The sequence below is a fragment of the Toxorhynchites rutilus genome, chromosome 2, assembly GCF_029784135.1.
Source record: "Toxorhynchites rutilus septentrionalis strain SRP chromosome 2, ASM2978413v1, whole genome shotgun sequence".
NCBI classification, from domain to species: domain Eukaryota; kingdom Metazoa; phylum Arthropoda; class Insecta; order Diptera; family Culicidae; genus Toxorhynchites; species Toxorhynchites rutilus.
In genome coordinates this window covers 318,784,123-318,803,852 of record NC_073745.1, presented here as the reverse complement: position 1 = coordinate 318,803,852, position 19,730 = coordinate 318,784,123, and the positions used below count along the sequence as shown (strand labels likewise).

Genomic DNA, 19,730 nt, shown 5'->3' with positions numbered 1-19,730 from the left:
ATTTTCAGACAGCATCTACGCATCCAGCTGTCAACAGCGTCATAATCATTATTCGTGCATTCAAAAAATGAAAATACATCTTCAAATATACCTTGAACAATAACCAAAATACAAATATAATGAATTGGTCCTACAGATTTGAGGCTTTTCTTTGGTCTAATTGATTCCAGATGCCGCTGAATTACAAAAAGAGGATGGGCAGACAACTTTGGAAGAAGGAGGAGCTTGAAAAAGCAACGCAGGCCATCAAGATCGGATTTGCTTTGACCAAGCATCGAAAGAGTTTGAAAATGCTCGAACAACAGTGAAATGATCCATGTAGAATTCGAGATGGTCTCAATCCAATTTTTCTGGTCAAGGCATCTGGTATCGATCCCAGAACACTGTTACTGATTGTAATATTATCTTGTATTACTTTACATAAACATAAGTATGTTTTTTTTTTATGAAACACACGATGGACGAAATCACCCCGCATCAAATTTTAATGTACAAAAATCATCTCTTTTATTGTATGATATATTAGGTAATTTGAAGCTTGATATAATGATTAAACATTATTGATTGAGAGAAAACAAGTGTAGCTCAGTGTTCAAGGCGCCATTTCTTATTTAGACCGTATTAGGGGATTTGTTTAGGGGGTCCAAATTTCTCCCATTTTCCCTACCAAATTCATAAACAATACATAGCAGAATTCAGATGTGTCTCACTTGTGTGATGCGCGCCTCATTTTACACACACACATCGCATTCTATCGCCCGCTTTTTTTTCGCTCGTCCTAAGCAAAGCATGAAAAAACAGCGCGCCTCCATACCAACCGTATGCGCTTGTGTGGAGAAAATTAAAACATTTGATCTGTGTTCCGGAGCGTACTCATTCGCCAAAGCGCATGTCTATACAATGAGTGAGAGCTCAACTGAGTACAAAAAACTTGTATGTCTTCATATACTACTATGAGTCCGGAGGGGTGACGAGGAAGATTGGGAGTATCAATTGTTCTCTTGATTTGAAAGCCCATTTACAGAGATTGCTCTACACGTATAACTCGAGAAATTGCTCACTCGTGACTGAAAAAAGGGATTCTTTTCCTCATTTTGGCAGAACTCCAAGTCTGACGACCTTTCGCAAATCTCAAATACTCCAAGTCAGTGGTAACAGCAAAAAACATGGTCACATTTAACGAGAATTGCTTCAGGCAAACAATCACACGCGTCCTATCCATAGGTTTTATTTACTTCGGTTATAGGTTTTGTTTCAGTTTTTTCCTTGTATCTTGGGCCAGCTTGTGTAACCAGCCAACACATATATACTGGGAACAGGAATGCAAAGGTTTCGATCGCTTTGGTATTTATTGTATAACATATGATTTTTCTCCCGCTCTTCTTTTACTCGTCCTTTTTCCACTTCGCTTCGAAATTCAGTCTACAGTTTTCCTCAAATTTTCCTATACTATTTAAGTGTTTTATTTCTCATTGGTTTGGATAATGGTTTTTTATGAGAAGATGTTGTTATCACGAGCATGGCATTGAATTGAATATTGATCACGATTACTAAAGCTACTCAAGTATTGTTATTTATATTCAAAAAATGCGGTAAGTTAATGAACATATTATAAAATATTTCGTTTGTCATATTTCAACAGAATTCGCGTTTATTTACAGTTGGAACGAGTTAAGTTTAAAGTCGTTTACTTTTACGTCGTCAGCCAGATTGCATTGTTATGTTGGTTAAATTTTTCAATGGTTTAAACCTGGTTAAAAAATATATCCCTCGTCATCGATTGTGTTACAATTGAAAACCGATTGAAAGTCATTTTCAAATCACATTTCTTGGATTTTTCCACCATGTATCTTAAAAAAAATTATTCGTGTTGCATTCTGAAGACTGCATAAAATATCGAAATCTCAACAACATCAATTTTTTTCGTTTTTATGATGTATATTTTTTCCCCACTTTTATATTGATTTCGAAAAAACTTTATAATTTTTATTTCACCCAACCGATTTTAGATCTTTTTAAAATCAATTGAAAGATGAACAAAAGGAAAATAGGAATAAACAAATAAAAAAAAGAACAGAAGCGAATTAAATGATTGGAAAAGTATTGCATGAATTTGAAAAAAATTATAAAAAAATATGAGCAAAGGGTAGAAAGAAAACGATGATTTTTTTTCAAACTGTATATAATCGAGCCCAAAATTGTATATAATTGAATAACATTGAAAACAAAAATAAAAACCATTGGGCAGAATAATTTATGCCTCTCGATCGACCCAACGTGACATGTGCTTTCAGTTTTAGCACATGGTGTTGGTTGATCGCTGTCTGGAGTGAAACTAAAAGTCGAACCGCTCTCGCTCAATGCAACATGACATCGAAGAGAGAAACCATAGCCTGTAAGCTAAAGCCCGAATTGTATGCAAAAAAGTTACTTTTTGCATTGTGGAAGAATGTGAGCGGCGAGTAAAATCGGAAAAAACTACCGACTTTATTCGATACATTACTTCTACTTGTTTTTCTGTTTTACTATATATGTCTTTGGCAGAACTATTCCAGGGGATATTTTCTATCGATTTGTGAATTTAGAATCCAAATCCACCCATTAATTAATTGAATTGAATTAATGTTCAAAAGTGAAATGGGCCCTTATATTGAAAGGTTGGACTAAGTCCTACGTCACAAATGGAACGTTAACAGCAGAACAGTGAGAAAAGTGTAAGAGAGAAATATGACAGAAAAAGAGAGAGAGGTTAGAGAAAAAAATTTCATGAAAAGTGAGTGAACAGAATGAAAGAAGAAAATATAAGATTAATAAAAAACAGTTCCATGAGAAAAGGATTCGGCTCAAACGATCAGTATTTATTTTTTATTCGAACCCGCTTCTTTTAAATAGGGTTTTCTGAATAATTGATTTGCTGATTTTCATGAATTACTGATATGATACCATCAATTGCCTGAGTAACTTTTAGGAAAAATACTATACTGCGATCGATGGAATGTCTAGCTTTTTGTGTGTTTTTTTTAAACCTAATATTTTATTACATTGGATCAGTAATTTCTCTAGAAAACATTAAAGGGTGTGTCACATCAAATTGCATCACGGAAAAAACGCTGTAGAAATTCGCCCAGTAGACCGATCCTTTTGAAAATTTTAGACAGTAAAATAAAAACTATTAAACAACTTTTGGCATTTTCTTTTTATTCATACTTCGAGCCCAAGCCCGTATGCTCGCAGCTTCCTCTTTACCCCGTCCATAAGGTTCTGTACAACGTCAGGTTGTAGTTTTTTTTTTAACAGAAATCCATTTTCTCTTGAAGTCCGCCTCCGATTTGACAACTTTTAGGTTCTTCCGGAGGGCCTGCTTCATAATCGCCCAATATTTCTCTATTGGGCGAAGCTCCGGCGCGTTGGGCGGGTTCATTTCCTTTGGCACGAAGGTGACCCCGTTGGCTTCGTACCACTCCAACACGTCCTTTGAATAGTGGCACGAAGCGAGATCCGGCCAGAAGATGGTCGGGCCCTCTTGCTGCTTCAATAGTGGTAGTAAGCGCTTCTGTAGGCACTTCTTAAGGTAAACCTGCCCGTTTACCGTGCCGGTCATCACGAAGGGGGCGCTCCGCTTTCCGCAAGAGCAGATCGCTTGCCACACCATGTACTTTTTGGCAAACTTGGATAGTTTCTGCTTGCGAATCTCCTCCGGAACGCTGAATTTGTCCTCTGCGGAGAAGAACAACAGGCCCGGCAGCTGACGAAAGTCCGCTTTGACGTAGGTTTCGTCGTCCATTACCAGGCAATGCGGCTTCGTCAGCATTTCGGTGTACAGCTTCCGGGCTCGCGTCTTCCCCACCATGTTTTGCCTTTCGTCGCGGTTAGTAGCCTTCTGAACCTTGTATGTACGCAGGCCCTCCCGCTGCTTGGTCCGCTGGACGAATGAACTTGACAAATTCAGCTTATTGGCGACATCCCGGACCGAACTTCTCGGATCACGTCTAAACTGCTTAACTACGCGCTTGTGATCTTTTCCACTGATGGAGCATCCATTTTTGTCGTTCTTCACCTTCCGGTCGATGGTTAGGTTCTCGAAGTATCGTTTTAGTACTCTGCTGACCGTGGATTGGACGATTCCCAGCATCTTACCGATGTCCCGATGTGACAACTCCGGATTCTCGAAATGAGTGCGCAGGATTAATTCACGACGCTCTTTTTCGTTCGACGACATTTTTCCAAATTTACGAAAAATTGACAGTGAAGCATGGTCAACGTGATCAATACACTCTTATCTGATTATAAGCGAAAGCTGAAGATATAATTCCTAAAAATTAAATTTCTACAGCGTTTTTTCCGTGATGCAATTTGATGTGACACACCCTTTAGTCGGAAAAGTATCAGAAATCATACGCGATTATGCGTGTGGATGACCAATTTTTGCGTTATCGAAAATAAGAATTTTTGATTGATGTTATTTTGGAATCAGTAGAAAAACAGACTGGTAGTGTAAAAATCATTCGTTTGTGAGTGAAAAACTATGAAATATTCGTATACGTCTCCAGTACTACAAACATTTTTAAACTTTTAGATAGTTTTCTAATGCTGTAAGAAACATTCATCAACGTTTTTTTGTGGAATCATTGATCAATCAATGTAAAACCTGTATACACCCATACCTCGCTATACGACCGCTCTTTATACGGCATTTCGCTATAACGGCCCTCTTCAATTAAGGAACATTTTCGATTTACGACTTCATGATTCGTTATAACGGCAAAAAAAAAAACATTTTTTCGATGTCGATATACAACCATTCCATGTCAAACCGCTATAGTGGTTCTCAGATTTTCGTAAAAACTGGTAGCTTTGATCCTTGTCAGAAAATAGTGGACCCGTATTTCTTATTTTTTCATAGAGGTGCTTATTTACATTTTAAGGTGTTCCGGAAAATCAACTTTTACCCGTTTTTCCAAAAATGACTTTTTTTAAAAAATTCATATCTTTGGGACTACTGAACCAATTCAGATGATCGAAGTATTGATACAGAAGTGTTTTGGTATGGAATTGCAGTGTACATACACATATTTTATGTAACATGAAGTTGTTTCATTTTTGTTCATGGATTATTGTTGGTTTCGGTTTATTATATAATATACAAATATATGTACTTCTAAACGTATGTGATTTCGATTTTAAATGAAATGAAAAGATAAAATGCATATTGAATAATAAACCATGTTACATATTTTCTAAATATGGCACCGATCCGATTGCAATTGTATGAATTTGCATTATAATAATTGATTCTTTATACGGCTTTTCGCTTTGCGGCCAAGTTTCGTGGAACGGATCTAGGCCGTAAAGCGAGGTATGTGTGTATTGAACTGCAACAAAATGTAATTAGACTTAAATTTTTATCTTGATTATAAAAACGACAAAAAGTCTTACCCATACGCCTTTCATTTCAATGAATGAACTATTACGAAATTTGCAATGACGGCACCAGAACGGAGGCTCTCGACACTGATTTAGATAAGACTCAAATTTGACTTGATGTCTCTTGCATAGATCCATTGTATTTTTTGAGCTGTTTGAGTAGATGAAGCAGATCATACATGCTTAAAAGAATTTCATGAAGTCATGATAAAATAGTAATTATCGAATGAATATAAATTGAATTTTGACAGATATATGGCGGTGAAAATACCAATACCAAGATACCAATAACTTCTAATTAAATTGCAACTGACACCTTCTCCCGAGATCAGTTCTAAGACTCCACCACCTCAGAATAATCTCGTAGGATGGCGTGCGTCTAGTTCAAATGAAAAAAATGCCATTCCAACGGTTACAAAAAATAGTTGCCATAGAATTTGACCATATTCGTAAACTTCTTGACTTGTTGAAAGGTTCTTACCATGTCAGTGAAGATAAAGGCGATTCTCGGTCATTAAGGTGACTAGATGGAACTAGACTAGATAGGAACCATTTAGGATGGCCTCAGAAGGAATATTCTCGGGAGAAGGTGTCGGTTGTAATAAGAAGTTATTGGTATCTTCACCGACATGACAGATATTTACAATATGTTATATTCTGAAGAATGTGCTGTTTTTTTATTTCCATTAGTGTTCCATAATGGAAATATGGAATTGTCAGTTATCGATAATGAAAATAATCAGGAGAAACACGGTGTACAATGTGTACGTTGAATCGACAACTTTAGAAGATGGACCACTATCAAAAATTCAAATTTGTTATAGTATTCACGCGCCCAAACATGGGTTTACGAACGATAACTAATCTATTGTTGATAGCGCTGAGAGGCCTCAGCCCAACCACCACCCTAAATGTCTCGAAACGTGCCGTTCATTACGTGAAGGATTACCTAGTAATGGAGAGAACATATCCATCATCCGCGCGCGTTGAATACAAAATCAACATATCACACACACGCGACCGGGAAGGCGAGAATAGACCATGGGGTATGCGGCGGTGTATCGTGTGTATCATCATTTCTCTTGATTTTACATAACACAACTCAGTCAACTACATCCTCCTCCTCTCACTCCTCGACACTATAACAAGTAAGCTCATCGAGGGCACCAGCAGCAGCAGAGATGCTCTTTTTATTCGCTTTTCTTTTTTACATTATATTTTCCCATTTCATTTAACAGCAAAACAAGTTCCTTTCTTTGTTCCCGGGAGAGTGGGAGCAGCACAACATATCCGCCCCGTTTTACCTTCAGCCACTACGGTGATGAAGCGAAGCCGAGAGCAGCCCAGTAGGTAAACTTCTAGGAAAGAACAGGTACCACGGGTTTATTTTAGAAGGTATAGAGAGAGTGCGTATGGAAAAGGTAACACAACACAATCAAGAGAAGCCCCGGGTTATTTGTCGGGATAAATATGCACCGTATAAACTCGTCTCATCCCTGCTCGTCCTCCACAAACGTTCCGAGAGGTGCATGGCGAAGCATAGCAAGAACGATTATACCTAAGGTTGGGGTCTGTGCATTACAAAAGGAACTTTTTTCACGTGTTGGGAAGAACGCGCTGGGATGGATCTTGTGAACCCTTCGTATGTAGTACGGCTTTTTATATGTGAAGAACTGCGTCGTGTGGCGTAAATTCGAACCCTCTCTCAGCAATTCTATGCTTTCGGATGGCACACGGAAACTATTGTATACACGAAAAGTAAGAGGGAATAAGACAAAGGAGAAGAAAAATTAACTTGTTTGGCACCAGAAAATGCAAATTATTAATTGTGGCCATTATTTGAACTTGATATTTATAAAGACAGTTACATATATTTGAAAAATCTATTGCCATAAATTTCTGGAAAACAAAATGTTATCACGGAAAATCATCATGATATGTTTGAAAACAGGTGGGTACTGAGCTTCTGGCGTTTCAGGTGTGGATTATCAGTTAATTGCAAGTTATTCAACCTATCCCTTTTACTGCTCTTTTGCCGTCAAAGTTGGAAAGACGCAGTTTTTTGTTTGTGTTCTGAGGTCATATCTTCGTAATCTTCGTATCTTCGCTTGGTCAGAAAAAAAAATTAATCAACAAAAATTTTATTTCGTTCTAATTGTTTTGATCGTGTTGTGGAAGTATAATAAAAAAAACAACGATGATTGTCACACATTCTAGGATTCTTATTTTGATTTAAAATTACAATGCAAAATTCCAGATATATTTATTTATCAACAGATTTTTTCTTATTTTAGTTTTTCGTCATACATTGATGGCCTCTGATTCTAAGATTCGAGATTCGAGCTATTAGAATATTTTTTTTCATAACTTTAATCCGTATTTTTCTGTGGCTATCAATGTTCAATTTAATTCCAGTGCCATATCTCTGATATTAGATTCAGAATTTTAGGTTCTCAATTTTAAATATCAAATTACTAATTTTCTTTTACGGTTATCAGATTCTCAATATTGAGTATCGAAATTTTTGATTTTCATTCCTAGACTTTCGATTTTTTATGTTCAATTAAAAACTTAACATTACAAATAACTAAGAAAAAAAATAAAAATGCGCAAATTAAAAAAATTAAACACTATAGAAACAAAAATCTCAAGTTTAAAAATATGCTACCTGAAATATGAAAACAATGATCACACAAACTTCATAGAACAAATTATAGACTCAATAATTTAGAATCTAGTAACCATGTCGAGGAGTCAAGTTCCAAAGGAAGATCGCGATTCCAGGCTTCAGATATAGAATCCAAGATCTTTTACATTTTTACACTGCTTACTTTAAATTTATATCTTTAAATTTCCGACATGAACCTTAGTGGATTTAACTTCTAGTTTTCGTTTTCGAAGTCAAATATCAAATTTTCAATTTTAGACATGAAAATCAGATTTCGAATTTCGATCATTTTTTATTTCCGATTACAAATATCAGCTTTCGGATTTTTGTTATACTAGGTTCTAGGTTAAACTTAGGTTTCGTATTGTCACCGCATCTTTCACCCGAGTTGCGATTTAAATTATTGTTTTATTCCGGTTTTACGATATTTGGTTTACATTCATGACTTCCGATTCCACATTAGTATGTATGCTATCGATTTTCGACTTCCGAATTCTAAATTCCAGACATTAGAATCTGAATTCGTTATTTTAATCCAGCGGGTTAACGAGCGAGATAAGATTCTTATTTACAGTTTTTGTTAGATTTTATTTTTTTAACTCTCCATTCATTTTTATTCCTTATTGATTTCATTGATTTATCGACTTTATTCATTTATTTTTTTATTGATTTATTGACTTTTTTTTTATCCCATTCGTTTATTTCAGGCTCATTAGCATTTCAGCTGTAACAGAGCCGAATTTTAATAGTGCACATGTCACATGTTTATCATATTTATAAATAGCACATTACACAGTTGCCATTTTTTTGGCGTTATAGTATTCCTTCTATACCATTGCATATGGTACATTACATTTCACAGTAGCCATTTAGGCGTAAGAGTATTCGTTCTGTTCTTCCATTGTCCAGTTAGACCGGACAGCGGAGACAGTTGATATGATCATTGTTGAGTTATTAATAGTATAGCAGCCCGATGTTTCTTGCAGAGCAGAGCAGATGTATGGATGAATCGATCTTATTTCGACCGTGGATCGATCTCCATCGCTGATGATTGTTGCGTGGACGTAGTTATTCTGTAACAACACAAAGATGGTCAATGAGGGCCCTGAGTTTTGAACTCACGATCGATCGCTTACTAAGCGAACGCGCAACCAATGTGGCTACGGAGATATTTATTGACTTTATTGTTTATTGATTTTTAATTTCGGCTTTTCGAATTTTTATTTACATTTACGGCTTTCAATTCCAGATTTCAGAAAATAAATTCCGGATTTCCAACCATTGATTATTAGAATACAAACATTAGAACCCAATTTTACAGTTATGATCAGGTATTGAAACCGAAAAAAATGTTTGAGTCTTTTTTTTTACTTGTAATTTTTTTTTTCATTTATGATTTCCTATCTTCAACCCTTTGCGGTCGTATTAAATTTGGGCATGGGTGCTGTACTGGTCGGAATTATTTTCTCTTGAATCAAGCCGGTCGAAATGTGATGTCATTTTAACGTGATGTTTTTGTTGGAAATTATATTTTATAATTCGTCTTCGTGTGAAATCATGATGCATAATCAATGCATAATTTTACTTTCATTATCCCTTGAATATGAGACACTTATGCAAGCAATTATTCTGCTCTTTCAAAACAATTTCTTCAGTAGTTACTCAAATAATGATTCCTGTGTATTCGAAATGATCAGAACTTTTCACTTCAGACGAACAACACTTATGCGATTATTTAAATAACATTTATGCAAACAGTTGTTCTGAAACTTATGAACAATCTTTCCATCACACCAAAGTGTTACAAATGGCTAAATTCTGCTGTACTGTTATCTATTGTTCATAGGAGCACCGTATTTATTCGTAAACAGGTTCACTAGCCGTTTAATTTAAAAAAAAAAAAATAAATTTAAAAAAAATTTTTTAGCTTATTTAATTCATAGATTTTTTGGATTTAAGATTTCCAATCTAAAATTCAGGTGCAATTTCCGAAATTCAACTCCCGACCATCGATTTCTGTTTTCGGTTTTTAGAATCGTGATTAGAATTAGACTTCACAATTTTGAAATACAGGAAATACATTCGCGAATCCAGATATCAGGTTTCCGGTTTCTGATTCTCGATTTTGTATATGGCTCGATAATGTATAGATTGTATATTTTTGATTTTCATCTTTCGATTTTCGATTTCAAAAATCTAATATGGGAGGAAATAAGATTTTAGATTTTCTGCTTACTGACCTTTTGCGTTTTCGATTCATTGAGGTTCATTTCATTTCAGGTTTTCTAATCTTCATTTCTGATATTTAATTTTCGGCTCCCAGACTTCAGGTTAACAAACCGAAAAAAATATGAGTGATTTTATTTGTTATTTTCTATTATAAATATCAGACTTAGAATTTCAAATTTTCTATTCATTCCTTTTTATTCCAGATATCAAATATTCCGTTTTCTAATTCTTGATTTCGGATATGAAGTTTTAGTTTTTTTTTCATTTGTGATTCCCAATAGCAGATTACTGATTGCCGATTTTCGATTGCGAATTTCGAATTTTGATTTTCGTTTTTCTTTTTCCGATTTAAGAAAAAATGCTGGCTTCAGATATTTTATTTTATTTCGGATAGAAGATCTCCGTTTTCAGATTTTCATGTATCATTTTTATTTTCGCTTTTTGAATTCTGATATAAGTTTTTCCCTTCTCGATTTTTAATTTTCTATTCCAGATATTTAACATCCGAACATCCAAAATTTAATGCATGAACAAAATTTCCGCTTACTGATTTGCGATTCCAGATATCAGCTTGTCAGAATCCGATTCAATATTTGCTCTACAATTTTTGATTTTGCCAGTCCGGTAGCACATTTTTATTTACATTTACGGTTTACGATATTCGACTTATAATTTCGTTTTTTTAAATTTCAGGTACAGGGTGGACTCGATTATATACAGTCTCCGATTTCTTTTCACTGTATATAATCGATTTTCTTTTTATTTGTTTTTATACATATATTTTTCGTGTTTTGAATACAAACAAGAATTTAACTTTTGGTCCATCCCCTAAAAACCAGAAAATACCTTTTCCACGTGAAAAAAATAATTTGACCATAATCTCTGAGGAGTTGATAGACGATCATATTGGATGAAAATAATCCTTTTTTTTTTTTTTTTTATCCAGTTCATTTATTTGTAAGGCTCAATCGCATAAGCTTTGCGGAGCCGCTAATTCAAGGTTTGTTTATACAAAGTTTCAACTAATTTCTATGTTTAGTAGGATTCGACCGAATACTCGCGGTTTACTCGAGGTTAAAAGGGCAACATTTTTGTGGGACGGGTCAGGTTGGGGATATGGATATGAGGTATCGTTGTCTCAACCGAGGGTTGCCGCACGCACTGTAGCATTGTGCATCTCAATTCGAATGCAATGACTACAAACGATCACAGTCTTACGCCAAGCTCCCGTCTGTGCCCCTAGGCCCAGACTCGGCGGCCAACGATTCGATAACACTGAAAGAATTCGTGACGCAGTTACATCGTACTTCAAAAAGTTGGACGCTACAAACTTCGCGCTCTCCCAATCTATGGTGGGATAGCCAATGTTCCAAGCTTTATATAGAAAAATCGAATGCATTTAAAGCTTTTCGGAAACGTGGAACTCCTGAAAATTTTCAAACGTATTTAGCCCTTGAGAATCAGTTCAAAAATTTGATCAAAGGGAAAAAACGTGCTTATTGGCGAAATTTCGTGGGAGGTTTGTCACGAGAAACGTCAATGAAAAAATTATGGAAAGTGGCTCGAAACATGAGAAATCGCTCTTCAACGAATGAAAGCGAAGAATATTCACATCGATGGATTTTTAATTTTGCACAAAAGGTTTGTCCCGATTCCGCTCCCGTGCAAAAAATTGTTCGAAATATACCACAAGATAGGTGCGATCTTGATTCTGAGTTTTCGATGGTAGAATTCTCTCTTGCTCTCCTTTCATGTAACAATTCTGCTCCGGGATCGGATCGAATTAAGTTCAACTTGTTGAAAAACCTCCCTGATGTGGCGAAACATCGCTTGTTGAATTTATTCAATCGGTTTCTGGAACATAATATTGTTCCAGATGATTGGAGACAAGTACGAGTTATAGCTATTCAAAAACCCGGAAAACCCGCGTCCGACTTCAATTCATACCGCCCAATAGCAATGCTGTCTTGTATACGGAAATTGTTGGAGAAAATGATCTTGTTTCGCCTTGATCGATGGGTTGAAACGAATGGCCTACTCTCAGATACACAATATGGGTTCTGCAGGGGCAAGGGGACGAATGATTGTCTTGCGTTGCTTTCTTCAGAAATTCAAATGGCTTACGCCGAAAAAAAACAAATGGCTTCAGTATTCTTGGACATAAAGGGGGCCTTTGATTCAGTTTCAATAGAGGTCCTGTCAGACAAATTACATACTCGGGGTCTGCCGCCTCTATTGAATAATATGTTATATAACTTGCTTTGTGAGAAACAATTGAATTTTTCTCACGGGGATTCGACAGTAAGTCGGGTCTCCTACATGGGACTCCCCCAGGGCTCATGTTTAAGCCCCCTTTTGTACAACTTCTATGTAAGCGACATCGACAATTGCCTTACACAAAATTGCAGCCTAAGACAACTTGCAGATGATGGAGTGGTGTCTGTCATAGGATCAAACGAATCCGACCTGCAAGGACCCTTACTTTGAACTTTGAACTTTGAACATACTTTGAACAATTTTTCAACCTGGGCCATTGGGCTAGGGATCGAATTCTCCACGGAGAAAACAGAGATGGTGGTTTTTTCTAGGAAGCATAGACCAGCAAAACCAAAGCTTCAACTTTTGGGTAAACCGATCACTCATGCTATGTCATTCAAGTATCTTGGGGTCTGGTTCGACTCCAAATGTACTTGGGGGGCCCATATTAGGTATCTGAGTAAAAAATGTCAACAAAGAATAAACTTTCTCCGTACAATTACCGGCACCTGGTGGGGAGCCCATCCCGAAGATCTTATAATGTTGTATCGAACAACTATTCTCTCAGTGATGGAGTATGGCAGTTTCTGTTTTCAATCAGCTGCCAAAACACACCTCATTAAACTCGAGCGAATTCAGTATCTTTGTCTCCGTATTGCGTTGGGATGTATGCCCTCAACGCATACCATGAGCCTCGAGGTTTTGGCAGGCGTACTCCCACTAAAAGATCGCTTCAATTTATTATCTCTTCGGTTCCTCATCCGGTGTAAGGTTATGAACCCATTGGTGATCGGAAATTTTGAGCAGCTGATCGAGCTAAATTTTCATTCTGGATTCATGAGTTCATATCATGAATTCGTCTCCATGCAGGTTGATCCTTCTTCGTATATTCCCAACCGTGTTTGTTTTCCTTACTACATCAATTCCTCTGTGCATTTTGATCTGTCCATGAAGCAGGATATCCATGGAATTCCAGATTATCATCGATCGGGGATCGTTCCTACGATTTTCGAAGCAAAGTATGGGCGTGTCAATTGTGATAATATGTACTTTACTGATGGTCCTCTATGAATGAGTCCACAGGATTTGGAGTGTTCAACAAATTTTTTAGCACCTCACACAGTCTTCAGTATCCTTGCTCAGTGTATATTGCTGAATTGGCAGCAATACACTGGGCGCTGGACAGCGTCGCCTCACGACTAGTTGAACACTATTACATTGTAACGGATAGTCTGAGCTCTGTCGAAGCTATCCGTTTAGTGAGGCCGGAAAAGCACTCGCCGTACTTCCTTGAGAGAATACGAGAAATTTTGAGTGCTTTATCCAGACGCTGTTATGTCATTACCTTTGTCTGGGTCCCTTACATTGCTCAATTCCGGGTAATGAGAGGGCTGACTCATTAGCAAAGGTAGGTGCAATTGAAGGCGAAATTTATCAGCGTCAAATCGCCTTCAATGAATTTTATTCTTTAGTTCGTAAAATACCATCGTTAACTGGCAACGCAAATGGAACGAAGATGAATTGGGCCGGTGGCTCCACTCAATTATCCCTAAGGTTAGCCTCAATCCGTGGTTCAAAAGTCTGGACTTGAGTCGGGACTTTATTCGCACCTTCTCCCGACTCATGTCCAATCACTGTTCGTTAGACGCGCTGCTTTTTCGTTTTAATCTTGCCGACAGCAATCTCTGCGGTTGTGGCCATGGTTACCACGACATCGAACACGTTGTTTGGTCGTGCGAGTTGTATCTTGTCGCCAGATCGAATTTAGAAAACTCCCTTCGGGCTGGAGGAAAGCAGTCCAATGTGCCGGTGAGAGATGTGTTGGCTAGAGATGGGCGAGCGCTCACGAGCCGCTCATTCGAGCCGGTTCGTCAGAAAGAGCGTACGATCCACGGTTCTTTAAAAATGAGCCGAGGCTCTCAAATGAATCGCTCTTAAATGAACCACGGTTCTATTATGAGCCGTGGCTCTTTTTTGAACCACGGTTCATAAAAGAACCGTGTTTCTTTCAAGAGCCGGCTTATTGGTAAAGAACCGTGGATCGTATGTTCGTTCTGACGAACCGTGGCCTGTGGCGGTGCGGAAGAAATATATGTTTCCCATGCTGCTTTTTAAACGGTTTTATTTAGCTGTTTGTATGTTTGTAAATTTTGGCGGATTACATATTTTCTCGAAACCCCTAAAATATGGGTATCTAATGAAAGGGCTTGACTAGTAGAACATAGTTATTTTTTTAAAATGGAAATCCAAGATGACGGCTGTTACAAAATGGCAAGCAACAAATTTCGTCAAAACACCATCAATATGGGTATCAAATGAAAGGGATTGACTAGTAGAACATAGCTATTTATGAAAAATGCAAATCTAAAATGGCCTCCACCCCAAAATGGGGAAATATGTATTTCTTCCAAAACCCCCATCAATATGGGTATCTAATGAAAGGATTTGACTAGAAGGACACAGTTATTTATATAAAATGGAAATCCAAGATGGCGGCCGTCATAAAATGACAGACTACATATTTTGTTGAAACCCCATCAATATGAGTATCAGATGGAAGGGCTTGGCTAGTAGAGCACAGTTATTTATGATAAATCCAACTCCAAAATGGTCAATTACTTTTTTCATGCATCTCACAGTTAATCATGAAAACATTCCATTCGAAACATTTTAAAAATGTTTCGGCGACTTCAGTACTATGTGAGCGAGTTTTTCCGAAAGCAGGATAAGTTTGCAGTGAAAGATGTAGTAGACTTTCATTAGATAACATTGAATAGATAATATTTATAAATTTAAAAAAATAAAGAAGCTTATTGTGATGGCAATATATCAGAGAAAACCTTCAGTAAAGTAATATTTTTACTATATATTAGTAATATATTTTACTATTGTTTTAAACCTTATTTTTTACGTCTTCCATTATTTACATATCCGAATAAACCAGTTCTTGAAAAGAGCCGTCAAATGAGCCGGCTCTTTTCATTGAGCGCACGGCTCTGAGCCGCTCACTGAAATGAACCGTTTTGCCCATCTCTAGTGTTGGCTCGGTTAGACCTTGATTACATGTCCCAAATATATGTTTTCCTTAAAGCTATCGATCTTCGAGTGTGATTGTTCATACATCCTTTTCCCCTCCTTTTCGTCCTTCGCGAGCTATCGGTTCCCTTCCTACTAACATTAGAATAAGTTAAATTGTAAACACATATTAAATGTAAGGAGAGTTTTAAGAATTGAGTGTGAAGTGTCAGTGTGAACGAGAATGTGAATGTGAATGTGAATGTGAGTGCGAGTGTAAACACACATCTCCTTACATCCCATCCTTTTCCTAATGAAAATGTGTCACCCTTCTAAACTCGAGTCGACCGCGAGTAATCGGTTTCCTATTTCATTAACCATAGAATTAAGGAAACAACATGTTGATATATGCTAGTTGAAATATAGTTAAGAGTTTGGCTCCATTAAACTTATGTAACTGAGCCTGTAAAAATAATCGGATTAATAAAAAAAAAAACTTCGCGCTCGGAATAGAAAAACTCGTACCACGCTATGAAAAATTCCTCGAACGTTACGGCGATTATGTAGAAAAATAGAAAATAAAAGGTAGATATACTTTAAAATAACTTTGTTTTTTGTCCTAACTTTATTTTTCCGCGATTTCTGAGGCACTGAAACTCATTTTTTGAACGACCATCGTAGTTGATATTTATAGGATTTTTTTTTGTATTTTTGGTTATAGTTATTTGGTGGTTTACTTATTTATTTACTGTGTCATGTGGCCGATTGAAGGTTACCTAAGCTCTTCATGGAAACACAACTCTGTCACACCAGAGATATGAACAATAGAATCATGTAAAACATATTCGCTTACAAGTTTATTTGGCAGAAACAATCAGAGGCAACGCAGCTCAACGTAAACATTGCGCGCTCATCATGGAAATAATCAATAGTTTCAGCGGTAGAAATCGTTATGGAAAGTTGTCAATCGGTGCCGTTTCCGTAGCCTTGCCTTACCGCGTGCGCTCCACCGTTCATTTACTTATGATCAAACAATTTACGGTGCATCGACATCTGTTATTTTCGATTTTCATTGTTCACTAGCCGCGAAGGAAAAACAAGCGAAAGAGAAAGAAAATCAGCGCAAATTTATCATACCATTAACAAGTCGTACACACCACCCTTATCGCCTATGTTGCCCTCTATGTTTCCCATTCATACAGTTGATGGAAGCAATAACAACAAACATACTTTTCCTAAAAAAAAAGGAAAACTCCACACATCTGTGCACGGCATGCGTTAAACGAGAGCGAAATAAATTAGCCAAAGTTTGTGTGCTGAATTGATGCAATCGTAAACGAAGCGAAAACATGCATGCAGGCAGCATGGTGCATACATACATATGTGCAGCATGTTGCTCTGCCTGCCTGTGTCTGTCTGTGTCGACATCGTATGTGGATCCACGCGAGCACGTGTTCCAGTTGAGGGAATTTCAGAATTTTTGTGATCGTGTACGCACATTAGCAAAACCCGAGAGAAACTTACATGTGGACACGTGTCCGTCGACTTGCGGTCAATACCATTGAATACTTTTATTTTCTCCACATGCGGATCGTTGCTTCCAGGGGCCAACGAGATTCAATTGCCTACTTGACATTAATAACGTTGGAATCTACTTGAGAACTAGAGGAGGCACTTGTGTAACTCAACTTCTCTGGTGGAGTAAAACTCCCAGTCGAAGAGCTGTTCTAATTTCAAATGGATGGTCATTTGTTCCACTGTTTTGTTCCCACTCAACCGTTGGTTGATATTATATGCCCTCCCAATGGATGCCACAAGTTTTCCTCTGTTCCGGCGATCGCTCTATTTTTCCCAAACGCGCGCTAGTTTTCTAAAATCCAATCCAATGAGTGCATGTGTACTCTTGTTGTGTTGTTCGTAGCGTTTTGTTACCACCCAATGCGAAAGTGTATGTTTTCTTATGCGTTGCGCTGCGGTCCGTAACGCAACAGGAATCAGTTACAACTTCATGCACACAAAACGTATAAACCGTCAGATCTTGGTGATTTCATTCGCCATCCGCGTGTGACAGTATTTGTTATCCAAGAAAATGTGCTCTATTAGGGAAAATTGAGCTCCCAATGCTCGACCTAATGTCGTATTCTAATCGCGTCGAAGGGCGGGTGTGCATTTCAGGTGCACGTGTGACCAAACAAACCATCAACAATGTCGCTATTTTTTCCTCAACTTTGTGAATGGGGCGCACGACCATACGTCTGTGTTGGCACTGAATTAAATAATGTACATAAACCCAACCAAAAGCACCCCGAATGCTGTAAGACTTCGAAGAAGAAAATTGCGTTTGGTATGCTAACGAGCACCGATGGCGCTGTGGTGGTTGTGGGGAGGAACCTTATCGGTTGCAATGTTGATCACATTAGCTCTCACACCCCTCTAGGTCCCTCGTGCCCCCTCGCCACTCTGTGGGGGGTAGTTTTCATTATCGGAACCGTGAAACCGTATCGGATCGCGATCGTGAAAGTGCTTTGGAGATCCGTATCGTTGAAGAGATCGCGTTCGCGGATTTGAGTTGGTTATGTTTTTTCCCGCGCGGTAAGTAAATACTGGTGGTCAGTTTGATTTCCGCTGCTATCGACCTTAGGTTGAGCCAATGAGCTCTCAGGTACATATTCAGAAAAAAGAGCATAATTTGAAGCTAATCGGAAGTGCGAAGTTTAAAATTCAAATGAATGACAGAAAAATGTGGCACTTGAATTTGATTTGAAATTCGAATACAGGGCGAACTCGATTAAATACAGTTTCCGATTTTTTTCGCTATATATAATCGATTCCTGTATATCATTGAGTCAAAAAAAAATTTTCATTGGTTTTTTTTTTGCATGTATTTTTTGTTTTTTGAATATAAAACAGGAATTTGATTTTTTATTCGTCCTCTTAAAGTCAGAAAACACCTTTCTCACATGAACAAAAATATTATCCAGAATCTCTCAGGAGGAGATTTTTTTTGAATTTGATTTGATGAAAAAATTCCTTCTACGCATATGTTCGAACTTCAACAATGACAGAGTTATAGTACTTTTGTTTGTTTCAGACTTTGTTGCTTCAAACTGAATCTACATTAAAAAGTAAGCTACAGAAGACGATTCTATGCTTTCATTTGAAATATCAGAAAATTTAGTACAGGATAGTGTGGTGGAACAACTAAATTTAGCGGATTTTAATAACATTTTGAAAATGAAAAACTTATAAGTTATTATTTTTTGATGTGTTATTATTAATTTTATCCTAAAAATTTATATTAAACTAGATTGTTTCTATCAATTAAATGGAAGCTCTCTAACCGCTCTACAATTTGTTCTTTGACACCCAACTTCTATCTTTCTTAATTTGGTTGCAATATTGATATAAACAATTCCTGGTGAAAATTCGAATAAAATCTTCAAAAATCATCATTTTTACCCCACATGTAATAGTCACCTCAATTTCACCCTAATGTTGAAAGGTGACATTTCTTCTTGAATTAAGTCATATTTGGAATATAAAAAAAAACCCAAACTTTATAACAAAACGGACCGACAATATATTTCATGTCTTACTGGGCCACGAATTATCAAATGTTTTAAATTACACTTTGTTATTTACAATTCAAAATTTCCATGACAAAAAGAAATCATTTAAAAAGCTTTTAAAAAATTTTAACGGTAAATTGATGTTTGACCAACTTTGTAGAGCAACGAAATCGTATGAACATTTGAAACTCAGAACTTTTGTATATTAAAAACCATAACATCGAGAAAATGTCTGCATTAAGAAGGGTGTTGACTTTGAGGATTTTTGTTTCAAATTACATCAAAATTTATAATTCGTAGTCAAAACTGATTGTTAATACGCAAAAATTCTAAAGTTCAAAATTCATAAAAAATCTTTGTTCTACAAAATTTTACCATCTTACATAACTAATTCTGTTTTACTATGCGATTATTATTTATTGAACAATTTACTTTCAAAGACGAAGGGGAAATTTTCCATTTAAACAGTAATATCTCTGTATTGAGAGGAAACGTTATAGGAATCGAATAAGGCTTATTCGATATGCTATTGAATTAGTTGGCAAAAATTGAGTTAGTCCACAAAATCC

The 19,730-nt window shown here is 36.8% G+C and overlaps 1 protein-coding gene across 5 annotated transcripts in view; it reads right to left on the bottom strand.

Annotated features, from left to right (window-relative positions):
- Positions 1 to 19,730, bottom strand: part of LOC129771026 (serine/threonine-protein kinase NLK) — a 303,571-nt gene that overhangs the window by 188,068 nt on the left and 95,773 nt on the right. The gene's annotated exons all lie outside the window — the stretch shown is intronic.